Here is a 16,930-nt window from a genome sequence, read left to right on the forward strand (position 1 = left end):
ACAAATCAGTTAGGTACCTGCCTAAATATGTGCCATATGAGCTCTCTCAAAATATACATAAGCACTTGAATATTTTAAAAAAGTGATATGAATTTGATATTTAAGAGTAAAATATAAGTCTATAAAATACGCTTAAGAATCACTAATACAGTGTATCCATGAAAATAGAAAGAGAAATAAAGAAAAAATAGATTCATGGAAATATAAGGAAAAAAAAAATTTTCTTTCTGTCATTCAACAAATACAAGTGGAACACAAAGATAGAATAAGAGGTGATCCTTGCTGTCACAACACTTAGGGTTTAACTAGGAGAAGGCAGATAAGCTGTTAGATAAACAGGGTAGTTTAGATGGTGATAATTGACAGGAAGAAAATACAATAGCTTAGTATGAGAGTGAACAGGGAAGGCAATGGCAACCCGCTCCAGTGTTCTTGCTGGAGAATCCCAGGGACAGAGGAGCCTGGTGGGCTGCAGTCCATGGGGTCGCACAGAGTCGGACACGACTGAGCGACTTCACTTTCACTTTTCACTGTCATGCACTGGAGAAGGAAATGGCAACCCGCTCCAGTGTTCTTGCCTAGAGAATCCCAGGGACGGGGGAGCCTGGTGGGCTGCCGTCTATGGGGTGGCACAGAGTCGGACGCAATTGACGCAACTTAGCAGTATGAGAGTAAAAGGGTCAAAGAAGGAGTAACTTCTGAGGGTCAGAGACAGTCTCTCCAGTGTGAGAGGAGCTGAGAGGAAAATGCCAAGAGCTCGTCATTTGTGAGGAGATTCTAGGCGACAGCAAGTGCAAAAACCCGCAGGTGGGGACGCAAGTTGCTTTTTAAAGGAAATAGAAACTAGCGCAGTTTAATAAAAATAAGTGAAGAGAGAAAGGCTCAAAACTAAACCAGAAAGGGGTGAATGTGTGTAAAATCTTGTAGACCATGCTAGGGCGCTTCAGGTTTGTTCCAGTAGTTTATTAAGACGTTCTCTTTCTTAAACTAAGAGTAATGTCTAATTGACCTTTGACTACCAAAGTCTCTTTCTACAAAATATAAAACAAATGTGTCCTGGAAACTGCAGACATCTTGTTCTTATTCTTACCTATTATATCTTATGGGAAATATATATCACACACACACACATATGTATATATACAACTTTATTTTATTGAAATCTTTGCATTACATACAAACTGTGTCTAAAATTTTAATTATACATACATCTTGCAATATTTACTTTAGAAAACAGAAGGGGATATTTTCATAGGAGGCTAATGGTATTGAACAAACCATTGTGTTTGCTAAATTAACTGTGTCATATTCATTACTACTTAGGTAAATCATGTTCGGGAACTAAATGAAATGTGTCAGGTTGAGACACGGAGATTCTCATTTTCCTCTGAGATGTGACCTCTGGTACCATGGGTAGAAAGAAAGAATGGAACTGCATCTGCCCATGCCAATCAGGACGAGTATAACTTAATTTGTTGATCTGGACTTTTTCTCCTTGGTTGCTGAACCTTTACAAACATAAACACTGGGGAGTTAGCTTTACAGTGTATAAAATTTCTGGTGCACTATTGCTTTTCATAATAAGAGGATAAAATAAAACAGCCACCTTTCATATGTCTGGCATTCCTTAGCACCTTTCTTTAAGCTATTACACATATGGCCAAACGTTTGTCTCCCTCGAGGATTTCCATGACACAACAAATAAGAGACTGAATATAGCATTTGTACCCAACATGTTGATCACAGCAAAAATACTTCTCTTTTATTATAAAATAATATATATTTTAGCTCAGGGAGATGGTGAAGGACAGGGAAGCCTGGCATGCTGCAGTCCATGGGGTCGCAAAGATCGTACACGACTAAGCGACTGAACCACCATGATCCATATGTTTGCTCTCTGTCTGTGTCTCTGCTTCTGCTTTGCAGATAAAGGTCATCTATACCATTTTTCTGCTGCTGCTAAGTCGCTTCAGTCGTGTCTGACTCTGTGCGACCCCTTAGTCGGCAGCCCACCAGGCTCCCCCGTCCCTGGGATTCTCCAGGCAAGAACACTGGAGTGGGTTGCCATTTCCTTCTCCAATGCACGAAAGTGAAGTCACTCAGTCGTGTCTGACTTTTAGCGACCCCATGGACTGCAGCCCACCAGGATCCTCCGTCCATGGGATTTTCCAGGAAAGATTCCACATATATACATTAATATGCGATATTTGTTTTTCTTTTTCTGACTTCACCCTATGTGACACTCCCTAGGTCCATTCACATCTCTCCAAATGGACCCAATAGAGATACCATTTCTGCTTCTTATTTTTTTACCAAAACGAGTCATGTGGCCACAGCTCACTTCACAAAGATGGGAAATCGTCCAATTACCTTCTGCCCAGGGGTAAAACCAGAAATATTTGGTGAGAAATGTTGATGACTACAATTTCTGCTTCCTCTGAGTTGAATCTTGGTTGTTCAGTCAGTCATGTCCAACTCTTTGCAACCCCATGAACTGAAGCTCCCCAGGATTCCCTGTCCTTCCTGTCTCCCAGAGCTTGCTCAAACTCATATTCATCCAGTCGGTGATGCCATCCAACCATCTCATCCTCTGTTGTCCCCTTCTCCTCCCACCTTCAATCTTTCCCAGCATCAGGGTCTTCTCCAATAAGTCAGTTCTTCGCATCAGGTGGACAAAGTATTGGAGTTTCAGCTCCAGCATCAGTCCTTCTAATGAATATTCAGCGTCAATTTCCTTTAGGATTGATTGGTTTGATCTCCTTGCTGTCCAGGGACTCTCAAGTGTCTTCTCCAGCACCACAGTTCAAAAGCATCAGTTCTTCAACACTCAGCCTTCTTTATGGTCCAACTCTCACATCTGTACATGGCTACTGGAAAAACCATAGCTTTGACTATATGGACCTTTGTCAGCAAGTATGTTCAAAATCCTAAGATCCAAAAACTTTATCTTCATCCTACGTTTCCAGCCTCATCTTCATCGTGACGCCACATCCTCTGTACTTCCATGTCAGAATTCCCTTCACATTATATGCTTTCATAATTTTTCATATACTATTTGAAAATGTCTGGTGTTTTCTTTTTTCCTTCATCTCCTTCTTGGTCTAAGAGTCACTCTTGAAGACATTTGTCAAGTTCCAACTTTTCTGAGAACCTTTTCAGTTTTCTTTTAGATCAACTCAGTTGTCTAAAAATATTTAGTTATTTTAAGTATTTTCATCTAAAGTTTAAATTATATGACATCAATTTAATTATTAATATGCAGTGTAGAGAAAATTATTATGAAATAGATTTCCTAATTTCTCATATGCTTTTTACTTGACACATTCATCATCTTTCCATTACTTATAAACAAATTGCACACAGCTCCACTTACCCATGACATGTCAGAAGCTGGCAAAATCCTACCCACAGGCCAAATCTGAATGTTTTTTGTTTAAGATAAAGTCTTATTGCAACACAGATGTTTATATATATATAATATACATTATCAATGGCTGCCTTTGTGCTATAGCAGAAGAGTTGAGTAGTTCTAACAGAGACTTTTTTTTTTTTGGTCAGGAAAGTCTAAAATGGATTTTATATGAATGCAATGGGCTGAATGTTTCTTCCCCTCAAGTTCATGTATTAAAATCATAGCATCCCAGATGATGGTATTAGGAGGTGGGGCCTCAGACAGTAATTAAGTACTGAGAATAGAGCCCTCATGAATGAGATCAGTGCCCTTGTAAAAGGGGCCCCAGAGAACTCTCTTACCCTCTTTCTACCATGTGAGGATGCAACAATAATGGCAGGGAGACCAGAGAAGGTCCTCCCCAGAACCCGACCCTGCTGGCACCTTCGCCTCAAACTTCCAGCCTCCAGAACTGTGAGAAACACATTTCTGTTGATTAGGAGTCACCCAGCCTGGTATTTTATTACAGCAGACAGAGCCAACCCTTGGAGACACTGCTCTTTATAGCAAGGTGGCGAAGCCCTGGTTGTTGTTGCTAAGTCATGTCTGACTATTTTTTTTTGACCCCATGGACTGTCCACGGGATTTTCCAGGCAAGAATACTGGAATGGCTTGCCAATTCCTTCTCCAGGGGATCTTCCCGACCCAAGAATGGAACCCACATTTCCTGCATTTCAGGAGGGTTTTTACTGCTGAGCCACCATGGAAGCCCAGTGGACCCTAAATAAATAGGGTCTATTAATCTAAATAAAGAAAAATATGACATTTCTAAATAAAACATGACATTTCCAGTACATGAAGGAGGGAAGAAGTTCAATATTTTTTAAATAAATTTTTTGATGTGGACCATTTTTAAAGTCTTTATTGAATTTGTCACAATATTGCTTGTTTCAGGCTTTGTTTTTTTGGCTGCAAGGCATGTAGGATCTTCGCTCCCCAACCAAGGGTTGAACCCTCAGCCCCTGCATTTGAAGGTGGATTCTTAACCACTGGACTGCCAGGGATGTCCCAAGAAGTTCAATATTTGTTCAACTAAGTTTTCTATTGAGAACCATGCTATATTCTTTATTTTTGTCAAATCCCTTAGCTCAAAATAGACATATATTGGTACATCGTTTCCTTTATTATGCATGAAAAAATTATGACCGAACTAGGGTAAATTTCTCTAAATACTTTAGCTGGACTTGAAATTGAAAACTTTAACTAACAAGATTTCTTGGGTTTCTACTATATGATTTTATTTGGGGGTTCTTGCCTGGGAGAGTCTATTTGTAGTAATTATATAATTGAATCAATTTGATTTGAAATGAATGTGGAGGACAAGCACTATTACTATTATCATTACATATGTAGAGAATACCTGATGTATTCTGAAATCTCCAATGCAAAAATCATCCTCATCAGAACTTTCCATTTCATCATCATCTGTACATCAGTTTCCCTAATACTCAGCATCATACCTATTAAGTACCTTGGATCTATACCTACCCATTTTTCTTACTTAGTACAACCAAACACATTTGCTTCACATACTGTCTGAGAGATTACATGTGTCCCCTTGACTTTTCTGCCTCAAGCCTCTTTACTTGATAAGGTAGGATTAACCTTATCATTTATCCCTTTTCCTCTGAAATGGTAACATTAGGGCCCCTTTATTAAAAAAAATAATGATAGTTCAATCTTTGAATGCAAAACTCTTTATGATAATGCCAATTTAATTCATTGGAAATCTATTTCTCTCTTTTTTAAATCTTATTTAACCTGTATAACAGAACATTGTATATTCTAGACTAGTGGAATAGTAAGCAACTGGCCAAACAATGAATAGACTCAGTTTCTTCCATTGATCCCTTTACTCCTTACCTGTATTTCCAAGTTTGTCATTAAGCTTGTGCTTTCTCCTAGCTGTTCCTCTGATACCAAGGTTAAACTTGTGGATTTCTGTAGAAATTATTATAACTCACGCGACAGTGATCACATCTTGCTCATTCATAGAGTGATTTGCATAATTGTCAATTTTCTTGGGCTTCCCTTGTGGCTCAGCTGGGAGAGAATCCACCCACAATGGGGGAGACCTGGGTTTGAAATATTGTGTAACATATCAAACATGGATTTTTAGGCCTAGTAGTCTAGGGTTCAAGCCCAGCCCTTTCACTTACTACCCATTCCTTGATGAACTTGGGCAATCATTTTATTCTCACTTTGGTCAGTTTCTTCATTTATTTGGTTTTAATGCTTTTCAAGATTGCAGTGAGAAATACATACACACACGTGTATATCTTGCACAGCAAATAGAAAAGAATAAATTATCATTGTATTTAGAATTATCCAATGTATTTAACTTAGGAAACAAGTCAGAATCATTTAGTTATAATTGCAAAGAAAATATGGTATCTTGTTATATTCTGCATTCAATAAATATTTGTAGCTTCACTTTCTCACTTTCTCTTTGGGCTTCCCTGGTGGCTCAGATGGTAAAGCATCTGCCTGCAATGCAGGATACCCAGGTTCGATCCCTGGGTCAGGAAGATCCCCTGGAGAAGGAAATGGCAACCCACTCGAGTACTCTTGCCTGGAAAATTCCATGAATGGAGGAGCCTGGTAGGCGACAGTCCATGGGGTCTCAAAGAGTTGGACATGACTGAGCGACTTCACTCTTTTGAGTGGTATTTGTCATTGTTCCTTTTGGATTCAGTCACATCATGAACTTATAATGAAACTTTTCCTTGGAGTGGTTGTGAGAGAGCTTATCTATCTATCTATTTACCTACCTATCTAACTATCTCTCTATCATCTTAATTTAGGCCAAAGGAAAATGGGTTGACATTTTAAAAAAATGACTATAAATAGTGGTAATGTGAATGAGTCATAAACTTTATAAATTTAATGTGTTGCTTCTTGCCCTAAAGCCCTCCAATAATGAGAATATTATTAAAAGATGACTATAAAAGAGAACGTAGATAAGAGTCCATTATTTCCCAAATGGATGTTTTTTCTTAAAGACATTTGGTTCAGAAACTGATCTTTATCAACTCAGCCCATGTGAGTGCATATAAATTTCCTAGTCCACAGAAATAAGAGGAAAAAAAGAGACAGCACTAATGCCAGCATGAGGATGAGGCTAATTCAGTCCAGTTTTTGAGTTCAGATTAGCTATTTCGGTTATTGGTCGGTGTGGTTTAGGTGATTAGCACGCTCAGAAAGAAAATACGATCACTTTTTTAAATTATGTTCTTTGCGTTGAGCTTCCTTAGACGACTGGCTGCCTTAATGCCTTAGCAACTAAAAAGTTTTTGATAAGAGGATTCAAAAGACAAAAAAAGAAATAAAAGCTGACTAGTTTATCCCAGAAATTAGTAACCAGAAATGAAACTCATACAGCATGACTTAGCTGATGAGAGCGAAGGGTAAAAAAGGCTTTTATTAGACTATCGGAAGGTAATACTTTGCTGATTGAATAATGAACATTTCAATAAGGAAACAGTGGTGGTGGTGGTTTAGTCGCTAAGTCATGTCTGACTCTTGTGACCCAATGGACTGTAGCCCGCCACGCTCCTCTGCCCATGAGATTTACCAGACAGCAAGACTGGAGTGGGTTGCTTCTTCAGGGGATCTTCCAGACCCAGGGATACAACCTGTGTCTTCTGCATTGCAGGTGGAAAGGCTAACAAATTCAAATGTTTACGTAATAGATGCTATGCTATGCTATGCTATGCTAAGTTGCTTCAGTCATGTCTGACTCTGTGCGACCCCATAGATGGCAGCCCACCAGGCTCCCCCGTCCCTGGGATTCTCCAGGCAAGAACACTGGAGTGGGTTGCCATTTCCTTCTCCAATGCATGAAAGTGAAAAGTGAAAGTGAAGTCGCTCAGTTGTGTCCGACTCTTAGCGACCCCATGGACTGCAGCCTACCAGGCTCCTCCATCCATGAGATTTTCCAGGCAAGAGTACAGGAGTGAGGTGCCATTGCATTCTCTGAATATGTAATAGATAGGCCACTGCAAATTGCAAGAATTTTTTAAATAAAGAACTCAAATTATATTTAAGTAATAAAAGTTACATTCTTTACCAAATGTTTCATTAACAGAACATCATGTTGAGTTTTTCTATTCCCAAATACAAGTTTCAAATGTCAGACTTGAAATTTTTAACTTCTCTTTCACCATAATACTTGCATGAAATTGCTTTTTAAAATTTCAGTGCAAAAGCATTGATTTTTGTATTTAGGTGGGCTTTCCTCCCATCTTGATAGCTTTTCCTTTGTTAGACTTTAAGTCTACAATTTGCAAAATCAATAAAAACACAGCTTTCCTCAAGAAAGAAAAGTCCTCCGGAGGTTTACCTGAGAGTGTCTCGGGCAAGATTCCTGTGACCTTGAACTATTTGTAAAGTGCCAGTGGTGACTTTTCCAAGCGTCACATCAAAATTGGTTTTCTGTCTCCAAGGAGGGTTAGGCGTGTAATGTCAGGAACAGCTGGGATAAAGGCAACAATTATATGTCAGCTCTGCTTTCTTTTCAAAGAGAGCATTTTCCCAGGCTGACACATTGCTGGGGAGAAAAAGGACACACACAAAAGTTTGTTTTCATTTTCAATTATTTTTGGAGATATGGAGCTTGTGACAAGCCAATAATAGTAAACAAAAATGACAAGAATTGACAGTGGTGACCATAACATGTGGACGCCACGGTGGTTACTACCCACTGGGGTTGGCCCCTTTCAATTTTATGTCTGGAGAAGAGGAAGGAAAGGAATCCAGAAAGCCATACCCATTTAATAAGATTTTGCTGGCTCTAAAAATACACACTCAACCATGCCTTTGAAACTCCCACCATTTAAGGAATATTGAAATAATTGCTGAGCATGAAATCACTGCAAAACAGTTTAAGATTGACTTCACCAAGCATCCCAGCCCTTTCTGAAGTCTGAGGCTGTCCATCGTTCACACATTTATAGGGACTTATTTGTGTTGTTCGAGAGCTAGTTGTAAAAAGATTGCTATAAAAGGAAACTGTTGAAACTCACCTACGACTAATTACTGTTTAATCTACACTTTATAAAATGTAAAAAAAAAAGAAAACTGCTTCATTTATTGAAGACAGTTGTGTGGGCTTGCTGGCAGAAGGAATTGCTATGTTATGTTATGAAATAATCAGAGGAAAAACCCTCTAATGCGCTTTTCATAACATTTAAAGGAGGTATTCTAATATCATAGAAACCTTGGGGGAAGGTTGCAGACAAAAAGCAACATAATTAAATTTCAGTTAAAGGCCTGCCAGAAAGGGATTAAATCAATGGTCCTGTTATTCTTGGTAGATGTTACAATGTGGGCTGAACCAACGGGGTAAACATCAGCCATGAGAAGTTGTCCTGGTTGAGGTTTCTGCTTTATCAGGATTTTCAACTATTTATTTTCAAAGCTGACTATAGATTTTTAAATGCAAGGGGTAAAAATGCTCTTGTTTTACTGATTAAAAATTCAGTGACATTGTGCTGAATGCCTTTTATTTGAACATTTGTCATCTTCTATGTTGGAAAAATAAGCTGCAGGAAGAGAAGGAGAAAGTATTTCAAGTCTAACCATCCTTGGTTTGTGATTCTGGCATTTATAGTAGGCCAAATCTAGGTTTGTTTGTTTGTTTGAATTGAACATTTTCCATCTTGGCACATCTCCCAGGGTATTAATTTGACCTTTCCAAATAATTAGGGACGAATAGGTGAGCATTAAACCCAGCAAGGTGCCAGGTGGAGACCTGCATAAGTATGGGCTGATAAAAATCGTTAGCAAAGTCATAGGTTGGCAGACTGTTAGGGCAGATGGTGAAAGATCTTTCTTTTCCTTCCAGACTTTCGAAAACAAACACAAATAAACAAACACTATGAACCTGGAGGACGTTCTGCTAAGTGAAATAAGCCAGCCACAGAAGGACAGATACTCTATGATTCCACTCATATTGACGTAGGAGATAAATAGGTCCGTGGGCCAGGCAGCTGATGTTTGTCAAATGGAGCAAAACTGAAGTTTTTGTCTTCAGCCAGAGAAGAACAATGACTTTTTCCCTTCCTCTACTGATATGGAGGGAATAACTAAGAGGGGGAATTTGTTGCAACAAAAACGGAAATAAGTGAACAACCTTTGACACATGCCAGTCTTCTGGTAGCTCAGACCATAGAAAATCTTCCTTGTTTCTCCTTGTTTCATAAATAATCCAGTGCAGGAGACTTGGGTTCAATCCCTGGGTCGGGAAGATCCCCTGGAGAGGGAAATGACAACCCACTCCAGTATTCTTGCCTAGGAAATTCCATGGACAGAGGAGCCTGGCGGGCTTCAGCCCATGGGGTCGCAAAGAGTTGGACACGACTGAGCGAGTACCACTACAGAGTTAAAAAATCTCAGTTATTCTTTACTTGTTGCTACTAACAAACATTTGTAGCTGGACTTACTTTTCACAGAGCTAATTACTCTCTGCCTCTATATAGATTAAACTCTGCACCTGCTGTGCTTCTCCTCCTTACACTCTCTTGTAGCATTCTGCATTTCAGAAGGAAGGCTGTGGTCCAGTAACTTCAGGGACATTAGACCCACTTGCTGAGTTGCCTGATGTCAGTTGTGGCCATTTTGCAACTTTGCAAAAGGAAAAAAAAAGTACAAGACCCTCAAGAGGATATAAAATCTCTCCTTATTCCTGGGAAGGGGGCACAGTTCTTGAGGCACTAGCCTGCTGCGTTTCCCTTTTGCCTGGCAAAAAGAATAAAGTTGCTCTTTTCTGTTTTCCCCAAACTCTGTTGCTATACTTCTACTTGGCATTAGTGGACAGGGAGCTAAGATTTTCGCAACAATTGCTGTTGTTGCTCAGTTGCCAAGTCATGCCTGACTCTTTGCCACCCCATGGACTACAGCATGCCAGGCTTCCCTGTCCTTCACCATCTCTCTGAGTTTGCTCAAATTCCTATCTGTTGAGTCCGTGATGTACTGGCAACAATATGAATTATCTAAAATGGTCTGCCTCTTAGGAGCAGATTGAAGAATGCTGGTAACAAGAGACTGAGAAAAGAGGGTTCTGGGGCTGGTTGCTCAGTGAGTAGAGAGTATCACTTATGCAAGATGAATGCATTCTAGGGATCTGCAGTACAACACTGTGGCTGTAATTAACAGTATTTTAAAAATTTGTTAACAATGTAACACTCATGTTAAGTGTTCTTGCCATAATGTAAAAAAAAAAAAAAAAGTGGGAAAAGAAAAGAACCGAGCCCTCCCTGGCAGTTCTGAATGAGAGAAACAGTGCCATTGTGTGGATGGCCATCAGCAATTGGGCATAAAGCCTCTAAGCAGCTTCAGTACTTTGAGTGGGTAGAAGCAGAAGGATTCAAAGGGTGCAATCATGGAAAAAGTGCTTGTGCTTATTTAGATAGAGCATTCAAAGAGAAAACTAGTGAGGAAGTTTTTCTCTGCTTGCCTAAAGCCACAAAGCTTGAAAAATTCTGCCATTTCAGCTGCAGACAGGAATTCATGGGAATTTTGAGCCAGACATTTTTCCTGAGGGCATTTACAAACCATCCCCAGCAGTGGTCACGTTTAAATATACCAGAGGAAAGGGAAGTGAACGTCCCTACACATTGCAAATGCTGGTGATGAAGTCTGCGTGTGTTCAGAATTTCACTTGGGAGTGATTTAGCCATCAAGACTGTGGAACCTTGAAGTCATATATTAGCTCTGAGCTGAGAAAAAGTCTGGACGTTAAGGAAAGAGAGGGATACTGAAGCAGACTGAAGCGGCCCAGGACCAGAACATGAAAGTGGAGGAAGCTTGGCACAGGCCCAAATCCCTCATCACACGTGGCTAAAGATGGTACCAATATTCTGGTGGGTATGATTGGTATTTAATGCCACACACAAAAGATAGCTATGTATTTGTACATGTGCACTGGTAAAGTCACGTGTGTGTGTGTGTGTGTGTGTGTGTGTGTGTAGGGTTTCTCTAGTGACTCCTAGGGGGTGGTAAAGAATCCTTACAATGCAGGAGACATGGGTTCAATCCCTGGATCAGGAACAGCATTTAGAGAAGGAAATGGCAACCCACTCCACTATTCTTTCCTGGATAATCCCATGGACAGACGGACCTGGGCAGGCTATAGTCCATAGGGTCACAAAAGAGTTGGGCATGACTTAGTGACTAAAACAACAACAGCAAAAAATATATGTATATATAATGTGTATGTATACATACGTAATACTGATACATACATACATACTTAGTATTTCACATGGTTTATATTCTTACATATATACACATAAACTTATTCTTAGTTATTGGGCTTCCTTGATGACTAAGCAGTATAGAATCTGCCTGCAGATGCAGGAGACCTGGGTTCGATCCCTGGGTGGGGAAGATCCTATGGAGAAGGAAATGGCAACCCACTCCAGTTATTCTTGCCTGGGAAGTCGCATGAACAGAGAGGCTTGTATATAGACATATAAACATATTCTTAGTTGCAGGCTTTACTTTTTCCATTAATTATTTTATTTCCTTTAAAATAAAATCTTCAGATTAAATAAAGTTTCAGATATTTATGGACCATCTCCTGAATCTTATCTGTAATCACAGTTTATAGGCCAAAAGTAGTTTCCCGTTAACACAGGGAAACCTAGTTCATTAGAGGTGTTACCCACAGCCATTCCCTTTAACTGGAGCCTGGGTTTCCAACTGTCTGTGAATACTGTTCTCTGTTGTTTTACTGACATTCAGAGCCCACCCAAGTCCTTGGCTCAAAGCTCTGTGACTGAACAAATGGTAATCCTCAAGGAGCAGTTCCCTTTCAGTTCAGCTCAGTCGTTCAGTCATGTCCAACTCTTTGCAACCCCATGGACTGCAGCATGCCAGGCCTCCCTGTCCATCACCAACTCCCGGAGTTTACTCAAACTCATGTCCATTGAGTCGGTGATGCCATCCAACCGTCTCATCCTCTGCATCCCCTTCTCCTCCCATCTTCAATCTTTCCCAGCATCAGGGTCTTTTCAAATGAGTCTGTTCTTTAGATCAGGTGGCCAAAGTACCAGAGCTTCAGCTTCAGCATCAGTCCTTCCAATGAGTATTCAGGACTGATTTCCTTTGGGATGGACTGCTTGGATCTCCTTGCATCCAAGGGACTCTCAAGAGTCTTCTCCATCACCACGGTTCAAAAGCATCAATTCTTCTGTGCTCAGGTTTCTTTATAGTCCAAATCTCACACCCATACATGACTACTGGAAAAACCAAAGCTTTGACTAGATGGACCTTTGTTGGCAAAGTAATGTCTCTCTGCTTTTTAATATGCTGTCTAGGTTGGTCATAACTTTTCTTCGAAGGAGCAAGTGCCTTTTATTTCGTGGCTGCAGTCAGCATCTGCATGATGTTGGCGCCCCCAAAATAAAGTCCGTCACTGTTTCCACTGTTTCCTGATCTATTTGCCATGAAGTGATGAGGCTATTGATATGTCTCCCGGCAATCTTGATTCCAGCTGTGCTTCTTCCAGCCCAGCGTTTCTCATGATGTCCTCTGCACAGAAGTTAAATAAGCAGGGTGAAAATATACAGCCTTGACGTACTCCTTTTCCTATTTGGAACCAGTCTGTTGTTCCATGTCCAGTTCTAACTGTTGCATTTACTTCATCTAAATTAAGTAAAGCCTCAAGAAATATGGGGAATGTTAGAAAATGACATTAGCTCCAGACTTTTCTTTTTTCTTTTCAGAGTAGAAAACAAAAGGTGTGAGTATGTATGCTCAAAAAAAAAAAAAAAAAAGGAATATGAGTTTAGGTGAGTTATTAAGGCCACTGACCAAATTCCCTAAGAAGTGGAATTTGAGATATGACAAGGAAGAGGCTTAAAATAATTTAATTTACATATTGTGAAACAGTACAGTTTCAGACATATTTGTCACATGAATGTGGCCACACGAACAAAGACCTGAGTTCGTATCTCAATCCCGCTCAGGTTTACAAATAATTTATGCCAGCATGCAAGTTTCACATTTTTGTGGAATCAGATAATAATTATCTAAATAATCAGCTAAACTGTTTTCCGTACTTGCTGCGTGCCGACTACTGTCTTGAGTGTTTTACATGCATTATCTCTTTTGTCTTCACAAGGACCACTGAAGACGAAGCTGAAGAGGCTACACAAATTGTCACAAAGCTACCAAAGGTAGTGCTAGGACTAAGCATAGTGTCAGGAGAAAGGTATTGTCAGGACTAAGTCTCTCTGACTCCAGGTCTGGGCTGTTAAAGGCTCTATTATTTGCTCTTTTTTTGTACAATACTGCCACAAGATTTCAAGAAGGGACACTAAATAAGTTTTGCAAATATTGGGTATGATGCTTCTGAGATTTCCATGATAATGAATAATATTAAAACCATCCTTACAGGGTTTCTTATTCAATTGGGGTGAAAATAAAGTTATCTTGGGGCTTCCCTGATGGCTCAGATGGCAAAGAATTTGCCTGTAATGAAGTAGATGAGGGTTTGATTCTGGGGTCAGGAAGATCCTGTGGAGAAGGGAATGGCAGCCCACTCCAATATTCTTGCCTAATCTCAAAAATGAATTATCTCTGATTTTTTCCAAGGCAAATCATTCATTATCATAGTAATCCAAGTCTATGCCCCAACCAATAATGCTGAAGATGCTGAAGTTTAAGGTTCTATGAAGACCTACAAGACTTTCTAGAACTCATACTCAAAAAAAGATGTCCTTTTCATTATAGGGGACAGGAATACAGAAGTAAGAAGTCAAGAGATACTTGAAGTAACAGGAAAATTTGGTCTTGTGTACAAAACAAAGCAGGGCAAAAGCTAATAGAGTTTTGCCAAGAGAACCCACTGGTCATAGCAAATTCCCTATTCCAACAACACAAGAGAAGACTGTACACATGAATATCAGCAGATGGTCAATACTGAAATAAGATTGATTATATTCTCTGCAGCCAAAGATGGAGAAGCTCTACACAGTCAACAGAAACAAGACTGGGAGCTGACTGTGGTTCAGATCATGAACTCCTTATTGCCAAATTCAGACTTATATTGAACAAAGTAGGGAAAACCACTAGACCATTCAGATATGACCTAAATCAAACCCCTAATGATTATACAGTGGGAGTGACAAATAGATTCAAGGGATTAGATCCAATAGACAGAGTGCCTGAACAACTATGGCGGAGGTTTGTGACACTGTACAGGAGGCAGTGATCAAGACCATCCCCAAGAAAAAGAAATGCAGAAAGGCAAAATGGCTGTCTGAGGAAGCCTTACAAATAGCTAAGAAAAGAAAAGACACAAAAGGCAAAGGAGAAGAGGAAAGATATACACAGTTGAATGCAGAGTTCCAACAAATAGCAAGAAGAGATAAGAAAGCGTTCCTCAGTGATCAATGTAAAGAAATTGAGGAAAACAATAGAATGGGAAAGACTAGAGATCTCTTCAAGAAAATTAGATTACCAAGGGAACATTTCATGCAAAGATGGGCTCAGTAAAGGACAGAAATGGTAGGGACCTAACAGAAGCAGAAAATATTAAGAAGAGGTGGCAAGAATAAACAAAGAAAGAAAGAAAGTGCAGTTGCTCAGTCATGACCATCTCTTTGCGACTCCATGGACTGTACCTACCAGCCTCCTCCATCCATGGGATTTTTCAGGCAAGAATACTGGAGTGGGTTGCCATTTTCTTCTCCAGGGGATCTTCCCAACCCAGGAATCGAACCTGAGCCTCCTGCATTTCAGGCAGACGCTTTACCATCTGAGCCACTAGGGAAGCCCCAGGGAAGAATAAACAGAAGAACTATATAAAAAAAATATCTTCATGGCCTAGATAACCAGGATGGTATGATCACTCACCTAGAACCAGACATCTTGGAGTGCGAAGTCAAGTGGGCCCTAGGAAGCATCACTATGAACAAAGCTAGTGGAGGTGATGGAATTCCAGTGGAGCTATTTAAAATCCTAAAAGATGATGCTATGAAAGTGCTATACTCAATATGACAGCAAGCCTGGAAAAGTTGGCAGTGGCCACAGGACTGGAAAAGTTCAGTTTTCATTCCAATCCCAAAGAAAGGCAATGCCTAAGAATGTTCAAACTACCACACAATTGCACTCATCTCACACACTAGCAAAGTAATGCTCAAAAATTCTCCAAGCCAGGCTTCAACAGTATGTGAACTATGAATGTCCTGATGCTCAAGCTGAATTTAGATAAAACAGAGGAATCAGAGATCAAATTGCCAATATCCACTGGATCATCAAAAAAGCAAGAAAGTTCCAGAAAAAAACATCTACTCCTCTTTTACTGACTATAAAGCCATTGACTGTGTGGATAACAACAAACTGTGGAAAATTCTTCAAGAGATGGTAATACCAGACCACCTGACTTGTCTCTTGAGGAACCTGTATGCAGGTCAAGAAGCAGCAGTTAGAACTGGACATGAAACAACAGACTGGTTCCAAATCAGGAAAAGAGTACATCAAGGCTGTATATTGTCACCATGCTTATTTAGCTTATATGCAGAGTACATCATGAGAAATTCTGGACTGGATGAAGCATAAGCTGAAATCAAGATTGCTGAGAGAAATACCAATAACCTCAGATATGCAGATGACACCACCCTTATGGCAGAAAGTGAAGAGGAACTAAAAAGCCTCTTCATGAAAGTAAAAGAGGAACATGAAAAAGTTGGCTTAAGATACAACATTCAGAAAACTAAGATCATGGCATCTAGTCCAATCACTTCATGGCAAATAGATGGGGAAACAATGTAAACAGTGACAGAATTTATCTTCTTGTGCTCCAAAATCACTGCAGATTGTGACTGCAGTGAAATAAAAAGACACTTGCTCCTTGGAAGGAAAGCTATGACCAACCTAGACAACATATTAAAAAGCACAGACATTACTTTGCCAGCAAAGGTCCATCTCGTCAAAGCTATTGTTTTTCCACTGGTCATGTATGGATGTGAGAGTTGGACTATAGAGAAACCTGAGTGCTGAAGAATTGATGCTTTTGAACTGTGGTGTTGGAGAAGACTCTTGAGAGTCCCTTGGCCTGCAAGGAGATTCAACCAGTCCATCCTAAAGGAAATCAGTCCTGAATATTCACTGGAAAGACTGATCCTGAAGCTGATACTCCAATACTTTGGCCACCTGATGTGAAAAACTGACTCACTAGAAAAGACCCAGATGCTGGGCAAGATTGAAGGCAGGAGAAGAACAGGACGACAGAGGATGAGATGGTTGGATGCCACCACTGACTCAATGGACATGAGTTTGAGTACACTCTGGGAGTTGGTGATGGACAGGGAGGCCTGGTGTACTGTAGTCCATGTGGTCACAGAGAGTCGGACATGACTGAGCGACTGAACTGAACTGAACTGAAGCATATATGAGGAAACATGATTCTATACAAACTTCTGTCCATCCATCCACTTTTGAAAAATTCTGTTAGCTCAGCTTTCAGTTCCT

The 16,930-nt window shown here is 40.0% G+C and overlaps 1 long non-coding RNA gene and 1 other non-coding gene across 6 annotated transcripts in view; one reads left to right on the forward strand and one right to left on the reverse strand.

Annotated features, from left to right (window-relative positions):
* The window catches only part of LOC147362036 (uncharacterized), a 233,028-nt gene that overhangs the window by 149,204 nt on the left and 66,894 nt on the right, over positions 1–16,930 (forward strand). Inside the window, exon 5 of one of the 5 annotated variants that reach the window (XR_015137720.1) lies at positions 1,324–1,614. The exons of the other annotated variants lie outside the window; for them this stretch is intronic. This is a non-coding gene — a long non-coding RNA (uncharacterized LOC147362036). Of the gene's footprint in view, positions 1–1,323; positions 1,615–16,930 lie in introns of those variants that run through there. 5 annotated transcript variants of the gene reach the window in all.
* TRNAF-GAA (transfer RNA phenylalanine (anticodon GAA)) lies at positions 15,159–15,230 on the reverse strand. Its single transcript has one exon. It is a non-coding gene; the product is annotated as a tRNA-Phe (tRNA).

Source organism: Bos grunniens, chromosome 12 (assembly GCF_055505025.1).
Source record: "Bos grunniens cultivar Pamir isolate PY7600 chromosome 12, Bosgru_T2T1.0, whole genome shotgun sequence".
NCBI classification, from domain to species: domain Eukaryota; kingdom Metazoa; phylum Chordata; class Mammalia; order Artiodactyla; family Bovidae; genus Bos; species Bos grunniens.